General features: G+C 46.4%; 1 long non-coding RNA gene across 1 annotated transcript in view; it reads left to right on the forward strand.

The window, feature by feature from the left end:
- The first annotated feature begins 4,149 nt into the window (after positions 1-4,149).
- Positions 4,150-20,393, forward strand: part of LOC144755229 (uncharacterized) — a 207,077-nt gene continuing 190,833 nt past the window's right edge. The window contains exon 1 of the long non-coding RNA XR_013594856.1: positions 4,150-4,283. This is a non-coding gene — a long non-coding RNA (uncharacterized LOC144755229). The remainder of the gene's footprint in view (positions 4,284-20,393) is intronic.

Raw genomic sequence — 20,393 nt, forward strand, 5'->3', positions numbered from 1 at the left:
TGTTTGTTATGATAGAGCATATACATGGTTGCCTTCTGACTTTTCAGGCACAAGTTATGTGGCATTTTTGCTTCCCCCTACATACACAGCTGCTTTCAACTACCATAAGACAAGATATGGTAGAGGTGTTATCGATGCGAAAGACACTGCCGCACAAGAAGTTGGAGACTTCTTTAAGGGTTTCCTGCCCTTTTGGGGTCCTATGGCTAATGGTAGGACAATTCGTCAGCTTACGAGAGTGGTCAAGGCCACTATAAATGAGACTGCAGGTGCTCTTAGTAATATTACAGCTGAGCTTCAAGCGGATTGCCTTATGACATTACAGAACCGCTTTGCTTTAGATATTATACTTGCAGATAGAGGTGGAGTATGTAAATTGATCGGGTCTAGTTGCTGCGTTTTCATACCAGATAACGCCCCGACAGTGTACCAAGCCCTCTTGAGGTTACATAAGTCCGCTGAGTCTATACATGTAGACGAAGGGAACTGGTCATTGATAGAATGGTTTTGGGAACTGCTGTCCAAATGGGGATGGAAGATTCTGATGTTTCTTGGTATGGCTTTAGCGATCCTTTTCTCGTGTTGCTTATGCATCCAGTGTGGTCCCGCCATTTGTAGTCTTTGTGCTACAATCTGTGTGAGAAGACCAGTCCCGAGAGAAGCGAAGGATAATAAGATGATGTTACAGCAACACCTTGATGACCTGATGAAAATAGATATAGACCTGGATTCAGATTGACGTGAGTTTAGGTTATTGCCTACGTAATGGCAAAAGGAGGGACTGAGGTTCCGTGGTTTTCGGGACCGGACTCCATTTTGTTTGCGTTGTTCATAATGCCATTTTGTGTTGCCCTCACGTAGGCCATGCAGGTAACCGAACGAACAAAGTTGCATGGGCCTCATTGTTCATCTATGCATTAAACAGGCCCTTTTCTGACTTGTGAGTGAACTGCAGGACGCAGACCTCTTCACCTGAAACTGACCCTTCACGAAGCCAATTTCTCTGGCTGATCGTTGTCTGAGATTGCCAATCAATGTTCAGGACCTCGTTAACCTTTAGTTTCCTTGCACATCTTTTATCTTGTCCAGCATCTATTACTGTTTCCTTTATGTTCTGACATTACATGGGTTGTGCTTTTCAATTATGGGTTTGTCCGGCTTGCAAAAATTGAATTTGGGACAGTCCTAATAATTAACTTTTGGGTTGGGTTACTGTAAATTGGGTTTTTCTTAATGTGTTACTCAGTTAGAAAATGTGTCCTATTGGTCAGAATTTTGCGCAGTGGGTGTACATTTATAATGAGAATATGGTGTATAAAAGGTGATGTCTTGCTCTATGAAATTGAACAGTTTCTTGAGTTGTACACCGTGTTGTATTGCTGAGATTACTGTTACTAGCTGCAGCTAATAAATTTGATCTTTGACGCCATCCAGAAGTATTCCGTGGCATGTAATACCGAGTTACCCGTCGTCTTTGTGCGATACAGCCTAGTTTCCAACTTGCTATTCTCAACAAACACCTGAGTATCCAGAAAATACACACTTGTTTGACTAATGTCTGCTGTAAATTTGAGATTCAAGGAGTTTTGGTTGATCTGGTTTATGAACTGTTCCGCTTCATCCTTAGTGCCCTGGCACACTATAAATAAATCATCGATGAAGCGGAGCCATACTTTTACTTTGTTCTCTATAATTTCTGCAAATTGTACCATTAGGACCAGCTCCTCCCATCTGCCCATATGCAGGCAGGCATAACTAGGGGAGAAGCTGGCCCCCATTGCTACTCCCTGATTTGTTGGTACAGCAAGTTGTTAAACATGAACATGTTGTTATGTAAACAAAATTTGATCATGGCAATTAACATTTCACTATGTTCTTGATAAACATGAGACCGTTGCGCCAAGTAATGTTGTATTGCTGTGATGCCATCCTCATGTAGAATACTCGTATACAGTGCTGATACGTCAAGTGCGATTAATAAAAAGTCTGGACTCCATACAATGTCCTTGATTTTGTTGATAAAATCACGTGTATCTCGCACATATGACGGTAATGCTTTTATGTAACTTTGATGAAAAAAGTCAACATAAACTGAAGTTTTTTCAAGTAAACTATCACGGGCACTGATGATAGGGCGTCCTGGAGGTTTTTTGCAATCCTTATGAATTTTTGGAATAAAATAAATCGTTGGAACAACAGGGTTATCGTTCCTCAAATATTTAAATTCCTCTTCATTAATAAGGTCCTTTTTGCGCCATGTAGATAGTTTCTTGTAATATGTCTGATATGTTGCTTTTGTGGTTTTTATATCAGTTCTTGTATAGCAGTTCCTGTCATTTAATTGACTGAAGGCCTCTGTTTTGTATTCCTGCTGGGACCACAATACAATATTACCACCCTTGTCACTGTTTCTTACGACAATTTCTTTGTTGTTTTTCAATTTCTTCATGAGTTGATGGTATTTATGATCTTGATTGCGATCGTGTTTGGTGGTCATATTTACTTTCTTGTTGAGTTTTTTAATTCTGTTCGTAATCACATCGTAAAATATATCAATTGAATCATGTGTTGTGATGGGCGTAAATGTTGACTTCGGTTTCAGATTGGTCAAGCCTGCACTTTTGGTGGCTATGGTCGTGTTGTCTTGTGCTAACTGACTCGTATTGGTATTTGGGTCTGTGGCTTCATTCTATAATTCCTCTAACTCCATAAGTGTGTTGGAATCTGATAGTGTTTCACTTGATTGGCTGGATGGCTGACTATTTTCATTCTCTTGTTTTCTTTTTGTCACGTAAAGTTCTTTTAATTTTTGTTTTCGAACTCCCTTATATATATCCATCCGAGCATTTGCGTAGACAAAGTTATGAGGTGGACAGTATGAAAGGCCCAGGCTTAACGTTCTTATTTCATCTGTAGACAACTTTACTGAGGATAAATTCACTACAGTTTGATTTATTTTTTCCTCCAATAGCCCCTTGTTTTCTTTTTGTAACCGCTTGCATTTTGTTCTGCTGGCTTTGCGTCTCTGACTGCGCCTGTAGTTTGCCCACGTGTGCTTGCGTTCCGTGGAACTCTTGGTTTTAGGGTTGCCAGCCTCTGTGCAAATAAAAAAATCATTTATTCGCCGGGAGATGGCTTGACTGTGTTCGCCTCATCCCTGGAGTCTCTCATTTCAGTTTCAGACTCGCTATTAGAGGAGACTTGGCCGCATGAGGATGAATCACTGTTGCCTACCTTTCTTTTATGGGTACTGCTGATATCCGTCCCAGTTGCCAATCCTTTCTTACGGTGTGTCTTGCGCATGGCATCATACTTTTTAGCAAAAGTGAAAATTTGCCCCCGTTCGTAATCGGTTTTATCTCTCTGAAACTTCTGGGCTTTACGTTCCTTTATTTTTTCTTCCTCCTTTTTGATGCATGCCTGCATATCCTTGCGAAGTTTCGCTATCTCCTCGGCCGGTCCCAGCTGTTCCAGCTCTTTATTGATTGCATCTATCTCAGAAAAGAGGCGTGCCCTGTCTATATCCGCATATTTTATCAATATCAATGTGAGTTTGCGCGATGAGTCCAAATTACAGTCGGCCCACTCACGCATTAATTCTGGGTTGGGGTCTTCGTATGAGGGGGCTGTCAATATTCTTAATCCACGTGGGATACGCCCCACTTCTATATAACGTTGAAGAGACCGAGACTCCCACCATTTGCTCATTTCCATTTTCATTTTCTTTTCTAATAACTTAATTTTGTATTGCAATGAGTCAGTATTGGTATTATTGACAGTTTCACATTGCCTTACGTTCTGTGTCACTTGAGGGGTGTCGGAGAACATCTCCGTAGCCGCCGCCTCCCTCTCTCGCAACATGTCGGATGACATTTACGGGAAATTTTAACACTTAGATGTCCATTTATACTTCGCAGGCTTTGTTTGATATATCCTGGTACTAAACAAACGGAGCACACTCCTCCACCCCAAATATCTTGTTGTGTCTGTTACCTGGTCTTATTTCTCTGATTCTTCCGCCTCGTCAGCCGACTCATCAAAGGTCCGATGAACGCCAGGTGCTTCTCCGATTCAGGGGGTTAGGCGCTCGCTTCCTTCATGGACGATTTTTCTCTTCCAGGTTTCCCCGGAAGTGGTGTTCCATAGTAGGCGCCAACCACAGCGGGAGGAGGGGTCCGTGTAAGACTGAACGGAACTATCAGTCCTTAATATACAACAAATCCAAATCGCTGGCTCGCGCTGTATCGAGCGCCACTCGCCACAACACTGGACACAGACCCAGAGTAAGTGCTTAAGATGATTTTATTTTCCCAAAGCCAAGACGCATTTCGCAGCACACAGCCGCTTGCTCACTCGACAAATGAATGTTGCATAGGATAGTGCTTTTAAAGTGACAGTGAACACCTATTAAACACGTGATCTGTTCTACTATAGACATAGAAGACATATTTTTGCCATTCATGGGTATTTGTGATAAATATCTGTATAATACATTTACTAGAAATACAGCATCTCTACTTGTAATTTTTCTCATTCAACAATGATATATATATCCCAGTTGCCGTTGCCACTGTGTAGTTTTAATAATTGATTGTTTGCTCATAATTTTGGCACCGTTTGAAGAATCTTCACAAAACTTTCCCCAAAAAATTCTCTGCCACTTCAGCTTCTTCCAAGAAATTTTCAGAGTGATCCTTCAAGGGGGCTTAGAAAAAAGGGGTGGACCCAAACACGTTTTCTCCATGCCATTTTCTATAGGAAAATTAGACACAGCTACCACCAAAATGACTAAATGGAATTACACCAAATGAGGTCCAGAAAGCATGCTTTTACGTGATTTGGTGTAAATCTGTTCAGTAGTTTTTGCGAAATTAAGGCTAAAATGTATAGCTAATTGATGCTTCAAACGATCCACAGAGCAGTCAGATCTCAAGATGAGATCTAATTGGCTGCCACCACATTGGCAATGATGTTGTAGGTGCCATCTTAGAACTTGGGCCTTAGTCACTTGTCCTGAAAAAAACGTAAAAAGCATATATAATGGGGCAGGGTAGGGATACCCTGTCCTCCAGGCTTGGTGAAGGGGTTCCTGGGCCAAAATGTTTTTCTTTTTTAATATTACCACAAAATCATGGTGGATTCATGAATCTGTGTCAAAATTAATGTGAAAAAGTGTGGGCTCCAGCGCTCAAAATGAATAAACACCTGGGGGTGGGCCAGGGCCTGAGGGTGCTCAACAAACAGTTTATAGGGGCCCAGAGACATCTTCTTCCGGGGCCAATTCTGAAATAAAGGTGAAGGAGCACATGGCCCCCATCCTGAGACTTTCAGAGGCCCATGGGACTACATCCCCCAGGGCCGATAATAAATTAAAAGGAAGGCACCCCTCAACGAGCCTCCAAAGGCCTTGGGAACCCCAAGGGACAACATTCCTGAAAAGGGGATGGTGGCACAAAAGCTTCACTGAGGCCCCATTGGACCCTATCTCCCGGGGCTAATATTTAATTACAGGGGTCACCGGAGCATGGAACCCCTTCCCAGGCCATCCCCTGGGGCCAGCTCTATTTCCGTCTTCTGGGTAGCCAACCCACAGGACACAGTTTACCTACTTGCAAGAGCATGGCCAGGGGAAAAAATGTGCGCTCCCACCCAACAGGAGCTGCCCACACTCTTGCGGGCAGGAAAACTGAGATTGCTCCTGCCCGGGAGGAGCATAGAAAAAACACATGCCCCCTCACCCTCCCTCCGGGTGGAACCAAAGCCAGCTCCTGCTGCATTCAGGATGAAATTCCATTGATCTCTTTAATGACAAGGTGGTTGAGGAAGTGAAAAAGTTGAAGCAAGCAACACAGAGAATAACTATCAACATGTCAGGTATCAAAATCTGATCAAGAAATTGCAATCGCTTGACCACATTTTAATTAGAAATTCTGATAAGGGTGGTAAAATTGTCCTGTGGCATCTGGCAGACTACACTGAGGAGTCATACGGGCAGTTAAATGACATTGATTGCTATGCAAGATGGAGTTTTGAGCAAGTAAGACAAGTCAACATGCAATACCAAACCGAGCTGACGACATGCAAGAATGAGGGCTTACTTAGCCAGGAAAAGTGTTTGGTCCTAGAAAACGACTTCCCTACGATGCCAATAATGTACCTAATCCCTAAGATCCACAAGAACCAGTTACGCCTCTTTTTATGTGTTCAGCAATCCGCATCACAAATGGAAAGAGTAAAATGCCTTTAAGGATTGGGTTTTTTGCAGGAAGGTGTATCTTCCTGCACAAAAACAATCCTGCCCGTAATGCAGGCATCCTTGCACTCTGTGTCAAGGGTGCCTGCACTGAGGTTAGGCTTCACACAGAGCAAGGAGAGAGCAGAAATGCTCCATATCTCTGTGAATATGTCTTTCTTTCACGCAATGCAGCGCAGTAACTTTGCTAGCTGTCCTGAGTTGTGTGAAAGATCTTTCTACGTGCCCATTGGTTTATGGATGAGTGCAGGAAGTGGGTGGGTGCTGCTGCGGGTCTGGATCAGAGCCCCACAGTTGAGACTCAGGGTACTGCTAGTGTCTCCCAGTGTCTGTCACTAGGTTATGAAGGGGGTCATCCAATCCTGGGCCTCTCTGCGGAGCACACTGCACAATGGTCATATATGTGCTCACTGTAATTACGATTGTAGGAAAAAGTGTTTGGAGGAGATAATATAGAACTATCAAAATATTGACACCACCAAAGGAAACGAAAACGCAGTATTTACAGGTCAGAAGGGGTGTGTCTTAGAGGGGTTTGATGGAGGAGATGAAAATAAGCCCATGCAGAAGGTGATAGTGAAAGGACACAGAGATGGGGAGGTGATGTGTGAGTCCTGCAGGTGGAGGGGCTTCAGAACGATGTGCAGAAAGGTCGTATGGGTCCAGAGCATTCTGTTTAACCTGTGGGACACTGGCTTAAGTTTTGGCGGGCTGATTCCACCTTTCACCCTTTAGAGGGCAATACAGAGAGTACCATTGAGAGAGGCAACAATAGCACCTGTGATTCCGGTGCCAGAGGCTACAGTTTGCTGTGTGCATTCGATAAATGGCTGGCATTATTCTTCCCTACTCCCAGATTTGCTTATCTCAGGACCCTAACCCCTGGCACTCCTAGAGAGGGCGGCACGGGTGGTGGTGGCGGGGGAGGCCGGTGCCCCGCGCTTTATCTCAGGTGTACCTCTGTGTTTGCAGAAGGAGGGACTCGGCTCTTGCACAACCTCTGGAAAGAAACCTCTGCAGAGAGCGCTCGGAGTTCTCAGAAAGGCCCCGCATAAATCACGCCAGAAGTGGCACTTCAAAGAAGGCCTGCTTTGAAGACTTGAGGACAATAAAAACAATTAAAAACGTATATTTTGATGGGTGCTCTGAAATAATTTGGTTAATGGTTAACTTTTCAAAGGGATTCCGAGAGGTTTTGTAAGATGGTGAGGCTGGGAAGGTGGGCACCTGCCGGGTTATATGGCCCGTCGTTGAGGAAGAAACAGATTTCATTATTCCTGCAGCCCGAGCAGGTGAGGCCCTGCATGGACAAGAACGTTACTGCAGTCAAACGAGAAAACACACCGTCCTCTAAAGTGTGGGAGCGAGGCCTAAAGAGACATTGAAGTTCCTGGAAAGAGTGGGGCACAGACAAAAAGATAGGACAATCGGAACTGAAACCCATTCTGGGCCGTGAGGCCTGGTAGAGCGAGGGCCCTGGGAAGGGACAGGCTGATGGAAAGCGTGAGATCAAAGGTCAAAGGGAATGTGACGAGGGAAAACAAGGCCTGCGGTGAGAACAGATCTCAGGGGAGTGTGAGGCCCAGAAAGAGCGAGGCCGTGGAAGAGACAGGCCCATGGGAGACTAAGGCAAAGGATAGGGTGAGGCCATCGGGAGAGTGAGGTTTATTGGGAGAGTGACGTCAAGGGGAAAGGAGTACCAGGAAAAGAGAGAGAATGATGGCCGGCAGAGAATGAGGCCCAGGGAACGTTTAGAGCTTTGGGGCAAGTCAGGCCTAGTGTGAGATCGAAAGGCAGGGGTGAGTGAGGGCCCGAGAGAGTGACCACCCCCCTCTCTGCCAGAATCCTTTCCATCAGATTCAAATCAGCTGTGAGTATGGGGTCTTTAATTTATGGCTCATATAGCATATATTTGCAGCGCGTGGCCAGTTTGTTAATTTAATGATAATTCACATAATCCTACCTTTCCAGATGGCTGCTTCTCTAATTAACACACTTGCACATTAGACTGCTGCAATAGCTTCCTGATAGTTCTGCCCTAGTATTATTGTTCTCCTTTGGAGGAAGCAATATACTTTGCTGAAAGAACCTAATTCAACCTGCACAGAACCACACTTATATCCCAACAGAGATACCAAGCAGCGTGGCTTACCACTGAACAAAGAGTACAGTTAAAACTTCTCACTTTGGTTATCAAAGCCATCCATTGGGCCTCTGTTCATTACATCACTGAACTCATTACCGTCAGACTCCATGATGTCCCTAAGAGTCACAAAAACCGGTTGATCCTTCCTAAATCACCTTATGCCCTTCACGTGTTATAAGTTAGCATAACTTAGATCCCTCCTTTGAAACACCCTCCCGCCACAACTCTGGGCCACCCACATCTTTGCTCAGTTCAAATGTGACCTCAAGATCCAACTCTGGAACCAAGAAAGCCACCCTAACTATAACCCTCTCAAGTTATCTGGACATATCCTTTTAAACATCTGAAAACACTTACCACTCATTCACCACTTCACACTGTACAATTAAGGACATTATTTGTCTCATAAAGCTGCATTACTCTCAAACGTTTTGCAAGTTGTTGCGGCCATTTTGAAGAGAGAGAGTATACGTTCCTTTGGGTCAAGATTATGCTTGCTAGACAATTGAGATACATTGTTGCTGCACCCAGGAAATTGTTGCTAGACTCAAATTCTTTGAAACTGTATAGTGTTTATCTTTCTTATGGAGACTCACTATTTTCTAAGCGATGGTTCAGAACGATCCTTTAGGATTTTAAACTAATTTTTCTTTTACATGCCTTGCTTTTTGACTGGAGGATCAGGAAGAATCCTTTTCACTTCAAAAACGTTGCTATACTTTTAGTTTTGATGCATATATGTGTAAAAATTAGTGGTAGGCATAACTTGCGTAGTTCCATATAGTGTAATCATGCAGAATTACCCCACAATTATGCAAGATTGGGTGGAATTACACAAGAGGAGTAATTTTGCATTTAGATTTAATTAGCACAAAAATGACCCCCGTAACCATAATGAACGTGAGGATGTATTTTGCGCTAAGAAATAGCGCTAAATGCAACAGAACATGAATAGTGAGCGCAACCAGCCGCTCGCTAAAGGTGCTCCCCCAAATTACTCTTAATTACACAAATGGGCATGATTGTGTTATTAATGGTAATTCTGCATCAAGAGTAAAGCGGAATAACCAAAATAACTCTGATTACTCCAGCGTAATTGAAATTCCACCCAGGCCAAATTAATATAACAATTTAGTCTGGAGAAATGATTGCTTATGGCCTTGGTAACCATATAATTCTAATGTGTGTTACAATGCAGATTATGAAACAACTACCTTGACTGTATTTTGAAATCATGGATAATGTTCTCATAGACAGAAGGTAGTTATTTATAGTGAGACACACGTGCTATCTTTTGACATCTAGTTCATCAATAACAATTGTCCTTCAGTTTTAGGAAAACTCATAATTCCATCCAACCTTGAAGAGTTGGAAATACAGAGACATTCTGAAAGTATGTAAAACAAGATAGAAGACATTAGACTCTGTAGCAAGCTTGATAAGATGTTAAAGATCTCTTCTTATTTCTTAGATACCAGCGCTTATCCAGCTTTAGGCAATGCTCAGCTAAATACTGAATCTGAGGGTTGACATCTAGTGACTCTGCTTTCTCTCTTATCTCATTCCCCATTCTCGGGTTTTTGGCTGACCAACATATTATTTTGTGTAATGGTTTGCTGTAGATTCAGAGAGCTGTGGAAACATCTGTTGCTCTTGTAGGATCAGGATTTCAAGGTTAGTGTTTTCTTACAGAATACACATGCATAGAGTTGCTTTGATGAAGAGTCCCTGCATGTCCATGGCATACTCATAAAATAAAGTAACTCTGCCAAATGGATTTGGCTGAGCTAGGGTTTGGACCAGCAGAGGTAATTATTTTAATGTCTCCAATTGGTGTAAGGGGCGGTTGATGGAGATGTTTATGCCCTCTTTGGTTGCCGCTTCTGGGCTAGAAGTCCCTCTCATAATGGAAAGGTGCTCCCACAAAGCCAGAGATGGTACGGAGAGGGGCAGGTATAATGCTCTCTGTGCATCTTGAGCCCGCTGACAAGGTGTTTTTCTTTGGATCGTTTCTGCATCATATTTAACCTTGAGACGTGATGTTCAGGGTGATTATCTCTGTTTGGGAGCATGGCCTTCATTGTAGAGGCATTTGAGATGTTTTGTGAATGTTTTGGACTTTTTTTGCGCTATTCATTGGTAGACGTTGTGAGTCACGGTTTGTGGGTGTTGGGGATGATAGACCTTATGTGGACATGATGGAATTTTGGGCCCTGGAAAGAACATGGAAGTTCCCCTTCAAGAATATAAGTTCATGTTTTGATCCTAGAAAAACGACTGTGCTGTTCCTGTGCTATTCGGGTAAATGTTGATTGCCTGCATCTTGTTCAACATGCAATTTCCTGTTACATCAAGCATTTCCAGATTCTTGAAGGCAGTGTGCGGGTTTGGATAATATTTCAGGATCGTGTTTGAAAAACAGGAGATTGGTTATAGTAATGCCAGATTTCATGCTTGAACATTAATTCGCTAAATGAGTCTTCAGCATTACCACAGTATTGTGATCAGCTCTATGCATTTAGAAATTGTAGTGGCAGGGTAGAGGATTGAGAAACGTTTTAAGTCTGATCTGCCTACAGTGTTCTTGGGTGCATTTTGAGAGTGGTATCTGACATGGTGGGGTGGGAAAGACAATGGAAATATAAGGTGACTTCGGTTGCTTAGTTCCTGAAATTGTTGCTAGCTTATGAGTGCAGATGGGGCTTGCCTCTGGTAATTCTATTAAACTGTGACTAGCTGGGTCCTTTGAAAATTGGTTTCTGAGCACTGCTTAATTTGTAAAGAAAAATAAGTACAAGGTCCATAGTTTTTCATAGTTTCATAGGGGCCCCCATCCAGTGCTGCCAAAGTGGCTGAACATGAAGGCTATGTAGTTTTGACTCATCTCATGTCTCTTTCTTCCTGAATCTCTACTTTACCCTTGCGCGTCATCCCCTGTTATCCCTTAGTTTATGATTTATTTCCCATCTTTCTTTCTCCCTTTTAAGAATTTTTCTACCTTGCTCTAGGTTAATGTTTAATGATGATAAATAAGTCCCATGCCTAAAAATGAGTGCCTGAGGTCAACCACCTGCAACTAACTGCCTGCACATATTAAGAGCTGTGTATGGGAAAAGGTAGGCCATGTAAAAGTGAACATAAGCAACAACAAGGCTTCACCTGGACCATTGAAGACTGACACAGTGGGTGTCCCTGGAGGCATTCTCTGTGCTCCTCTCCACATATCCAGAAAGACAAAGCACCAGTCTAGCTTGGCTCTTTCAGCCATAATCTGATGCAATTTGATTGTCCAGACTTACTGAGGAGTTCTTGAGGTCAACAGAATGTGCAGAAAGTTAAATCCTGCTTCTCTGTCTTCACCACAGGGCGTTACAGGTTTAAGGTTGCTGGTTTTAGGGGATTGCAGAGATGGTCATTACAATAGCAGTGGAGATTGTGTTTTCATCGTGCTGTCTACCTTGTGAATGGTTAGAGTTTTGCCTGATTCAAAATGGCCACTGTGTTTCTATAACCTCTGCTTTCTTAATGGTTGATTTCCCATCCCAAGACAGTAGTCACTGTCGTCCGGTTTTATGATCCTTCACTTCTGGGTTAAAAGTGTTTCTGACTGTATAAAAACCAGTGCTGGTTTCTAGTCGGCACCTGTTGATGTTCATAGCTAGTGGATTCTTTCATTGCTGACTAGTTTGCTCACCTTAGAGCGGCAGACCCTGATGCAGAGGTCTGGCCAGGGACCAGGGTTCAATTCCCGCCTCGGCGGCTCTTGGACTCAATTTTCCCGGACCTGATAATTCTCGCCTTGGTGCCTAGTCTAATCATGGGTCCCACTCTATGACTCTGGGTAAAAGCTTGCTTAATCTCCACAACGGCCCCAGCAGCACTTGGATGCCTGGCTTCACCTTGGGTGTGCCCAGGAGTGGACATTTCACAGGAAAGTCAGGATGGGTTCCACAGCGGTATGAATACAGAGCTACAAGACCTCTGGGTAGAAGTGCGCTATATAAATACAAATACAAACACCTGGCCCCCTTCCTTCGTGCACACCTTATTTGAGTTTTTGGGATCCCCCTTTGGGTTTGAGTAACTGCTTGCTACTTAACTCTCCCCAATTGTTCTTGTAGCCTTCCAATAGGAGCTAGTCTCAAACTGACACTTGGCCCAAGATACATGTATCTGCTTTGGGTTGCCTTGAATGCTATGAAGCGTTTTTGCGGTATTAATGAAATCCTCATTTTATAGGAAGCAATGTGCTCTTGATTTATTTAGCCAATCTGCTAGACCAATGTTGATGTCTCTCTCTACCCTAACTCTGTTTTCCAATTTCTCCTTATCCTACATCCTCAACCTCGGAAGGGTAAACACGGTTAAGGGCATTAGAAAATTGGAAGGCGGGCGGATGAGCTGTGAAGTCTTCTATTCTCGTAATGACAGGTTGCCAAGCTGCAATGGATGTGCAAGAAAGTGTATTTGCCAAATTATCATAAGCTGCAGAAGGCATACGGAGGAATCTAAATACAGCCAGAGCAGAAAGGGTGCTCCTGCTTGATAGAGAAAATTACTTGCAAAGTGGAACCACTCATCCACCTTCTACCTCACAAGCTTGTCCCTTCTGTAGTGTTGTGCCATCATAACCTGACTCAGCCAGTCTCTCCTTTATGGATCAACTTGTTTCTCAACCAGTGGCATTTGCCTCATCCATGGCGCCTCCAAGAAAATACACTGGAGATCCAAATACCTTTTTCTCTTCGGCACAATGTCAGTTACATTTCATGGCTAAGTCGCAAACCTATCAACAGGATACCGCCATGATCTTCTCCATACTAGATGTAATGTGCCGACTCTGTTGTGCAGTATTGTACCACCCATTTTTAGCTCAGGTTTATTCTATTTTTTAGAAGACACTTGCCTCTCAGGAAGCACATTTAGGGTTGTTAACATTACACAAAGGTGTTCAAGAGTTAACCCAATATATAGCACACTTCCAGAACCTGTACTCAGGCTCGATGGACTGATGAGGCAGCTGATGCATTTTATCCAGGATTACCTAAAGATCTGAAAGACCCAGCATATTTGGTGGAAATAGAGCAATCAAAACTAAACCATTAGCTAATTTTGTATTACAGTTTGACCCCATTAGTAGATAGTCCTGGAGAGGAGCCTATGTAGATAGGTAGTATCAGAAAGAATTGACATCTGCTGAAAGACGGCATTGACACAGAGGTACCGGCCATTTTCTCAAGCAGTGTCCTCATCTACAGGAAAATTCCCAAGCTCTGTCCTGAGCAGTGGGCAGAAGCCGAGCACAAAATGTTATCAACCTCCTGCCATCTCTGCTTATTTTTTCATACCCATGTTTTTTAGGTCGAGGACCGTAGGCTGCGCTTGCGCAGTTCGGTCCGAAGATTTAATGTTTCTTAGTACGGGGCATTAACCTGCCCTCTTCTCCATTGGCTGGCCTCGTAAATGCTGGCCAGCCATTGGAGGAGAGGGGCGTCACTCCCTTTAAGCCCCGTCTTTTTGCTTGTGCTTGCTGTCCTGCCCCCCTTGTTGCTCGTGCTTGCTCCCCTGCCCCCTCTAGTTGCTCGTGCTTGCTGTTCTGCCCCCTCGTTGCTTGTGCTTGCTGTCCTGCTCCCTCTTTGCTTGTGCTTGCTGTCCTGCCCCCCTCGTAGCTCGTGCTTGCTCTCCTGCCCCCCCTCGTTGCTTGTGCTTGCTGTCCTGCCCCCCTCGTTGCTTGTGCTTCCTGTCCTGCCCCCCTCGTTGCTTGTGCTCGCTGTCCTGCCCCCTCGTTGCTTGTGCTTACTGTCCTGCCCCCCCCTTGTTGCTTGTGCTTGCTGTCCTGCCCCCTCGTTGCCTGTGCTTGCTCCCCTGCCCCCTCGTTGCTTGTGCTTGCGCCCTTGGCCCCTCGTTGGTTGTGCTTGCTGTCCTGCCCCCCCTCATTGGTTGTGCTTGCTGTCCTGCCCCCCTCGTTGCTTGTGCTTGCTGTCTTGCCCCCCCTCATTCGTTGTGCTTGCTCTCCTGCTCCCTTGTTGCTTGTGCTTGCTCTCCTGCCCCTGCCCCCTCGTTACTTGTGCTTGCTCTCCTGCCCCCTCGTTTGTTGTGCTTGCTCTCCTGCCCCTGCCCCTGTGTGTGGGTGCTAATGCAATAGGTCTTGCATATGCAAACCATTAAGCTATTGGCAATGTAAATGACAATGCCATTTATTTATGATTTAAAAAAATATATATATATATATGTCATGAGCAATGCCAATAGCTCTACCTTTAATAATGCCGAGACCATTGCATTGCAAATGCTTGTTGTTTTTTTGTCTTTGCCTAAAGTGCCATTGCACACGTCTGCTTCACTAGTCTCCAGAGCCTCTGGTATCTTTAGGGATATCAAGTTTGCTTAGGCGTATGAGATGCCCTTCTCCTGTAAGAAGATAGCTCTGCTGTGGAAGGTAGTCCCTTATTATCAGGGGGTATTATGCAAGAATCACAAGCTTACTCATACAACCTTCTCCAGTCATGTGGAATCATTGCTTTGCAACATCCTTCTGCTTCTGCTTTTTCAATCAGTTTAGGGACCTCATGGCTCTATCGTCATAATCCCTAGATTGATCTGGATGAACAATACTATTGGTATTACGTCTTAATGCCAAGCAACATGCTTCCCCATCAAAACCATGAAGCAAGCTACTTCACTGGCTAGTGCTAGGCCATCAAGAGATGGCTCCTGTGCCGCACCATCTCAATATTTTATTTATTTTATTTTATTTTATATTCTTATAAAGCGCCAGACTAGACTCCCGAAGGGGTATCTCCGCGCTATTGCTGTACCACGAGAGTGTGCTAATTCCGAGAGTGTGTCTAATATAGGGTGCAGAAGCTGAAAAGCAATTATTTGTCAGGATACAAATACGTTTTTAAAGTCTTCCGGAAACTCAGATGACTGGGAATTGATCTGAGTTCTGGAGGCAAAGAATTCCAGAGTGCTGGTCCGGCATAAGCTAATGCACGGCCACCTTGTCTGGCCTTTTTTACTCTTGGTATCTGCAAGAGCTGCTGATATCAAGATTATTTGGAGGTATTTGAAGGAAAAAGAGAGGAACAGCCTTACTACCCCTGGGCATTATGATTGTTCCATTGATCTGATTCCTGAAGCTTGCATCCTCATGGTCACATACAGACATTACTGTGCATCCTCCTCCCCTTCCTAAGCGCCTTGAAACCCTCTGGGTATGTAGTGCGCTATACAAATTTTATGACTTGACTTGACTTGACTTGCATGAAGAAAAAGAGCTGAAGAGGGACACTGAAGATATTTTGACTACGGGATTTAATCTGCACTCCACGTCCCCAATGGGGCATTTATCTTCTTCCCTTCAATGTCATGGAGATCTAAACACCCTGCATTGACTAGCGCAAATTTAATGCCATCACCCTTTGCAATCCGAAATTTCCATTTTATTGGATTAACTCTGAAAAGCAACACAGTTGCAAAGCTGTATCTTCGAAGTGCTTATAATTTGTTGCAGATAAAGGCAAAGGACGAAGGGGGAACTGCTTTTAACACCAAACATGGTCACTATGAATACTAAATATTGCCATGAAAATGGTTGTTTATACCCAAGAATTGTCTAAGGAGATTCTCACCAAGGAACCATGATCCTCTGCTTCTCATTCATGCACCACAAACTGTCCTTGGGAGCTGTAGCACGGGTACCTTCCCAGTGCTCCCACAAGGTCTCTTCTAACTGAAATGCCTCACTCTGTGCCAGCAGATAACAAGCACACTTTCAAAAGAAAAGCCTCTTACATCAGAGGTACAAAAGATGCCAAACCATTTTTCGTTCTGGGGAGAGGATGTAGCCTTACGGCTAGAGCGGTCGACCTCGAAGCAGGGAAACCAGGTTCTAGTCTAGGCAACGATGCTCAACATCCTGTGATTCTGGGCAAATCACTTACAGCCTGATTCATGAAGCGAAATAGCGCCCGCAATGGCTGCGAAAACGCAATTGCGGGTGCAAAACACGGAATCGGCATTCAAGTACGAAATAGCGAAATCGCTAAAAAATAATAGCGAGCGGAATAGCGATTACGCTGTAAAAGTCGCAGACTCCGGGAAGTCGAGCATTAGCGATAATGAAATAGCGACCAACCACGGAATCTGCGAATTGAATAGCGAAACGCAATAGTGTCTCAATCGGCATTCATGAAAGAAATACATTAGCGAAAAAGCGCTAATTCGCACATTAGCGCGGCGCAATTTAAGGACAACTCAAAGCAGGTGGTAACCATAAAAGCCATGATTAACCAAAATTTGAAAAACTGTTAGCCAATCACCAACAGGTCCAGGCCTGACCAATCACACATAAGGACATTCAGCAGCAGCAATAGGCGTTCCACAATGCCTGGGATGTACATGGTGGTGAGGCGGCGAAGGCTACAGCGAGCAGCACGGAGGAGACGCATGAGGCAGGCAAGGATTTACCGGCAGCGGGTCACCTTGCTGGGGCAAACCAGAGAACAGATATATGCTAAATACAGGCTGAATGGGGAAATGATCACCTGGCTGATACAAGAACTCGACCCCATCATGCAGCACCCAACAAGGCGAAACAATTCTGTGCCCACACATGTGCAGGTATTGTGCAGCCTGCACCTCCTGGCATCCGGCAGTTTCCAGGGCATAGTAGCCGCTGCTGGGGGGATATCCCAGCCCACCATGTCACGCTGCCTCCACACTTTTGTTGACGCCATGCTCACCCAGCTCCACCGGCACATCACATTTCCCACGAGCCAACAGGATTTGGACCTCACAAAACTACAATTTTATAATGTTGCCCATTTTCCCCATGTCCTTGGCTGCATAGACTGTACCCATGTCGCCATCTGCCCACCAGCTGGCATGGAGTATATGTACCGCAACAGGAAGTCGTACCACTCCCTCAACATACAGATGGTCTGCAATGCCAAGACCATCATCACTGACATTGTGGCCCAGTACCCAGGGAGTACCCATGACTCCTTTATCTTCAGGCACAGCGGACTCCACACACGACTGATCAGGGGAGAGTTTGGGGAAGGACACCTACTTGGTAAGTACACTTTGTCGACAATGTCACATTGCTATGAAGTAACTGCGCTGCACAGGCAATCAACATCTGCTCCTCTCATTCAGGTGACAGTGGCTACGCCCTACGGGAATACCTCCTGACCCCTTACCTCAACCCTGCCACACCTCAGCAACGCCGCTACAATGTTGCGCACATCCGGACAAGGAACTGTATTGAAAGGACATTTGGCCTGCTCAAGAGCAGGTTCCGTATACTGCACAAGACAGGTGGGGCCATGTATTACAGTCCTGCAGCGTGCTGCCGCATTGTGGCTGTCTGTGCAATGCTTCATAACATTGCAACCAAGCGCCGGATACCAGTTGACATCTCAGGCAGTGAATCTGAGGGGGACGACCGGCCACCAGCACATGCGCACCATGCACGCGGGGAGAACCCAGCTGAAGGCCACAGACGTCACAACCACATCACAGCTAACAATTTCTAGCCCACCCCCTTCCCCCACCCCACATATCACAATTGCATGCAAACTGTAATGATTACACAAGGCGTATGTGTGCACCAAAATAAATGTATTTGTTTGAATCACAAAAAAAAAGGGTCTTGCTAACAACTATTTACAAAATGCAGTATTCATGCATACTGCATGAGACGGTCCATGGCAGGCTTAAGTTCAGCCTGCGCCTGTGTCCCTGACACAATGTCATTGGCGCCTCCGGCGCACAATTCCCAGGCGCCTGTGAGGCTCTTCCTCATCCTGGGCAGCTGGAGCAGGCGTAGCCCTTGTGCTGCGCCTAGGTGGGGGGGCCTGCGTGGCAGAGTGGCTGCTGACACTGGAGGCACCCTCACTAGCATCATCACCCCCCACAATTGCCGGTAGCACAGGTGCGTGCAGTGCGGTGACGGCGGTGGTCAAATGCTCCAGCACCCGGGTAATATCCTCGCAGCACTGGACCAGTTGGTGCTGCTGGGTCAAGGAGCGCCGCGCAAGCAGGGTGGTGGCATTTGCCGAGACATAATTGGAGCGGCTATAGGTGGACAGCCGGCTCAGCAACTGGTGGTGGCGCCTGCTTGCAACACTGCGGTGATTCACCAGCGCTGCAGTGTTGTCTTCCATAGCCGCCGTCATGTGGTCCATGGCCGCCGTCATGCGGTCCATCCTCTCGCCTACTCCAGCCACATTGCGGCCTATCTTATGCAGCTGGAGCTGGATGGCTCCTTGCTGCTGGGACTGGCGCTGGTGTATGCGGAGCATGCGCCGCTCCACGCTCATGCAGGCATGGAGATGCCCATTGCCCCGCCTGCTGTTGGGCCGCTGTGTAGCGGATGTGGCTGGCCCAGATCTTATTGGACGTGCTGCAGGTGTTGTAGCAGCTGGTGTTGCAGGTGCGGCAGCCACTGGAGGCACATTGATGGGGTGCCTGGCTCTGGCAGCGGGTGGGCCTGCAGGTGTTGAAGCAGCAGAGGCGGGGGGCCTGGCCGTGGCAGACGGTGGGCCTGCAGGTGTTGAAGCAGCAGAGGCGGGGGGCCTGGCCTTGGCAGACGGTGGGCCTGCAGGTGTTGAAGCAGCAGAGGCGGGGGGCCTGGCCTTGGCAGACGGTGGGCCTGCAGGTGTTGAAGCAGCAGAGGCGGGGGGCCTGGCCTTGGCAGACGGTGGGCCTGCAGGTGTTGTAGCAGCAGAGGCGGGGGGCCTGGCTGCTGGTGTTTGCGCTGCTGCAGGGGCTGGTGGCTGTGTATCAGGTAGGGATTCCTCCTCCTGGGCCTCCTCATCGATCAGCAGCCTCTCACTGTCACTGCTGTCACCCGCACCTGTGAGGGTAAGTGGATACTCATTAGGTGCATGTGACTGTCAGACGTGCAGATGTTACATGCATGCTGGGTGTCATTCCCTGGGTGGCTGTGTATTTGCGCACTTTGGAACCTTTCTGGCCGCATTGTGGTACTACTACATTGTGGACATACTACGTCTCCCACAATGCTTCAGGGCATTTCCTGATGCACAACATAGGCATGACTAAGGGCCAATGAGTGAGCCTATTTGGTCAGGGGCGGTCATAGGGGACAGGGTCGCAGTCGCATGCCACTTACCTTGGGTGTCTTGGGTGGGGCGGGAGGAGTCCAGAGGGGTCACGCCAACACACGCCTCCCTCTCCAAGGTGTCCTCTACCTGGTCCTCCAGGGGGGTGTTGGGTGGGACAGTCGGTCCACCACCTCCGGTGCCTGATGCCTCACCAAGGCGCTCCGCCACCCTCTCCTTGGCACGGCCTCGGAGGTCGTACCACCGCTTTTTAAGCTCCTCCAGAGACCTGTCCGCAACGCCCACAGAGTTCACACTGGAGGCAATCCCCACCCATATCCTCCTCTTCTCCTGCTCTGGGACCCTCCGGGAGTTGGCACCAAACAGCTGGTCGTGGTTGGACACCACCCCTTCGATGAGGTTCTCCAGCTCCTGTTCGGAGAATTTCAGTTTGCGCTTGCGGCCAGCGCTGTTGCTGGGGCCTGGCTGGGGTTCGTCCGACATGTCGGTCGCTATTTCGGCGGGGTTGTGAGTCGCTAACGGCGGTTTAGCGGCAGCTTTCGGTCTTCAACACTCGACTGATAGCGTCACTGTGTTGTTTGGGGGTGGGATTTGGCTGCTTCCTGGTTGTGATGTCATCACGGTGCTCGTAATGCGTCTTCCCGTTTTCCAGATCCCACAAGATTGCGACTCGCATTCACGATCCCACGGGATTGCGAGTCGCTATCCCGTGCGATCGGGATTGCGAGTCGCTATCCCGTGCGATCGGGATTGCGAGTCGCTATCCCGATCGCAGGTAGCCGGAAATAGCGATTTTTCTGCGTTTTTTGTCGGTCGCTAACGGCTTTAGCGCCCGCGTGCGAGTCGCTATTTTTTCCCCGAAAAGTACATGAATGCCGTTTTGCGTTTCCTCAATAGCGAG

This window comes from Lissotriton helveticus, chromosome 5_1 (genome assembly GCF_964261635.1).
Source record: "Lissotriton helveticus chromosome 5_1, aLisHel1.1, whole genome shotgun sequence".
NCBI classification, from domain to species: domain Eukaryota; kingdom Metazoa; phylum Chordata; class Amphibia; order Caudata; family Salamandridae; genus Lissotriton; species Lissotriton helveticus.